This window comes from Micropterus dolomieu, linkage group LG02, assembly GCF_021292245.1.
Source record: "Micropterus dolomieu isolate WLL.071019.BEF.003 ecotype Adirondacks linkage group LG02, ASM2129224v1, whole genome shotgun sequence".
NCBI lineage: Eukaryota > Metazoa > Chordata > Actinopteri > Centrarchiformes > Centrarchidae > Micropterus > Micropterus dolomieu.
In genome coordinates this window covers 7156882-7159677 of record NC_060151.1, presented here as the reverse complement: position 1 = coordinate 7159677, position 2796 = coordinate 7156882, and the positions used below count along the sequence as shown (strand labels likewise).

Here is a 2796-nt window from a genome sequence, read left to right as displayed (position 1 = left end):
ATAAAGTGCATAATGATATAAGTGATACTTGCTGCTGAAATACTTATTTTGATTCAGTTATGAATTTTGTTACTGTCATGTTTGGATGGGGCTCTAATTACTTATATTGTCACGATCCTGCCTGTCTCGTTAGTTCTGATCCCTGTCACCTGTTTGCTCTCCCGCCCAGCTCATTTACCGGAGTCTAAATGTTTGTCAGTTCTGTTCAGTCTCTGCAGTGTCATCACCGTATGTTGAGTGTCCTGTACCCCTCTGAGTTTTCATCTGTGGATTTATGTGTTGCACTGCATGGACTCAGCCCTATTGGACTTACCTTGACCTGTGAGTGTTAAATAAATATCACAAACTGGATCATGCTCTCTGGTGTCTTGCATTTGGGTCCTAACCTGCCTTTGCACTCGGCCCACCGTGACAAAGATGAATGCATAATTAATACTTAAATGGTTATTGCATAACTTTATTGCATGGCTAACATTGTGGACCAAAATAGTTAGGAATGACTACTAACAATGTGCTGATCAACACACAATTACCTTTGTCTAACTTTCACTCATTCTATGGTTTATGACGACATTCTACTACAATTATCTGCTGAGATCTGGGAACATGGCTACATTGCTACAACAAAGGTTGTAAACAAGCCAATGACTATTCCAGATAATCTAAATCATCTAATTTGAAGAAAAACCAAAGGTGAGTGCTACAACTATTGTCAGAACAACAGACTGGTCTTTAAACTGTGATAGATGTTTGAAACAGACAATTTCGATATTTGACCATTTGCTGAATCCCTCCTCACAGCAGTCAAATTGTGGATTTCTTAACTTGGCGAAGTGTGCATGGGCTGTTGTAATAGAAAATGTCCATATATAAGGAATTAGGATTCTAGGTTTATTCTCTCCAAAAACCAGTAACACAAGAGCAGACATGCAAAGAATGAATTCAGCTGTGTGTTTATCTGCTCTGTTGTAAGCTTCAAATGTCTGGCTAACTAGCCTACTACCTCTTACGTTATTAAGCCAGTGGCTTCACACAATACATAAAAAAGCCGACTACCATGTATTTCTCCAGTGTGTAGGAGCCGGCCCTAGACTCTGTGTCAATGTGTAGGGTAACAGGGCAGCCGCACTGTCAGGACAGGAAATGCACGCAAACAAAATAGTCGTGTAGACACTTAAGGTGGAAGATATATTTGTCACTGATATAGGCCTATATTTATTTAGTCAATATTGGTGGAAAATAATTGTTGTCACATTACTCCAAATCCCCTCGGTATCTATAATTTCTGTACAAAACTTCCACATGTCTTTAGTGTTGTAAAATAACAAACTTGTATGGCTCCAAGATGGATTCCCTCTCATGTTCGTTCCGGCCCTCACTTGGTTCCTCAGTTTTCCATACAGCAGTGGAGCCATCGCCACTTCCTCTTTCCTCTTTCCTCATATCAGTACATCGGGCAACTCCACCTTTGCTTAAACCCATTCTGCTAACCTTTTTGTCGGGAAAACAAGGACCTATTATTTAAAAAAAGTAGTAGTAGTAAGTAGGTTTGTAGTAGTAATTTTTTTTTAAACTTTTTATTTATTTTTCAGTTACTCTTACACCGAACAAAATCCACAATAAAATTACAAAAGTCATATAAATGCAAAAGGGGGGCGCTCTCTCTTTACAACCTAGAGCCTACAGCCTAGATCAGCGATTCCCAAAGTGTGGTGCGCTACCCCTGGGGGTGTGTGAGCTGCCTCTAGGGGGTACGTGACAGGAAATATGTAATGGTGGTGTAATAGTGTAATAACAATTTTTTTGTGTGGAATTTTTCTTGAAATAAAAACCTGAATTGAAAACCTGAACTTAAATTTAAAAACGTTATTAATAGTTACTTCACAGGAAATGGCTACTCACACACCTCTCTCTCACCTCCCTTTCTCTGTCAGGCTGAGCCACGCTGTACTTACAACTATGGACATATGGATCCTCTTTTTGTCCGTGTTAACTGTTTGAGGCTATAACAGAGTGCGATTTGTGAAAAAATCAGAGGGTGGGGGGATGTTTTGAAATGCATGTCATGAAAATACCCCCCACCTCCCCCCGCACAGTTCGGCACGCAGGTGAAATTGATTGCAAAGTTTAACCATCACAGTATGAGACTGTTACTTTTTAAAGTAGTAGTAGAAGCGCAGTGAATTAGGGGAGAGCGACTGATTTAAAAGCCGTCACTTTCAAGAGTGTCACTGCGTGAAACCCCATAACTTCGGGCTCGTCATCATAGAAACAGATCTTCCGTAATATCAGCTGGCTTCTGTTCATCACACAGGAACAAAGTGTTGATAGGCTATTAGGCCCATTTGGGACGTGTAACCAATCAGAAAGTGCTGTGGGTGGGACATTGAGCAAATAAGTTTGAAAATATATATATGCAAATCTATAGACAGAGGGGGTTTGGGGGTACAGCAACCCAGTCAAGATGTAGAAGCAGGTGCGTTGCCTAAAAAGTCTGGGAACCGTTGACGTAGTTAAGTCTGTTTTTCCATGGAGTATATTTCCTCTACAATGTCCGGCCACTGGAGATTTCAACCCACTCCTCATGAAGGCCTTTTTACGTGCATGTATATTTTGAAGAGACGGATATCTTTCTTTTGAAGTATAAGTATAAGTAAGGGTATCAATCTGGGGGTTCCTAGGAATCATAGCATAAAATGTCCTCAAGAAGCTGAGGAACCCTGTCCCAGAATGTTTGTATTCCATGACCAGAAAATATGTGAGTGATTCCCAATTGTTTTTTTTATGTGGGTCTGA

The 2796-nt window shown here is 40.3% G+C and overlaps 1 protein-coding gene across 1 annotated transcript in view; it reads left to right on the top strand.

The window, feature by feature from the left end:
• The first annotated feature begins 638 nt into the window (after window positions 1-638).
• The window catches only part of LOC123983389 (prostaglandin E2 receptor EP1 subtype-like), a 29571-nt gene continuing 27413 nt past the window's right edge, over window positions 639-2796 (top strand). The window contains exon 1 of the mRNA XM_046069655.1: window positions 639-693. The gene's annotated coding sequence lies outside the window, so the exon portion shown is untranslated. The remainder of the gene's footprint in view (window positions 694-2796) is intronic.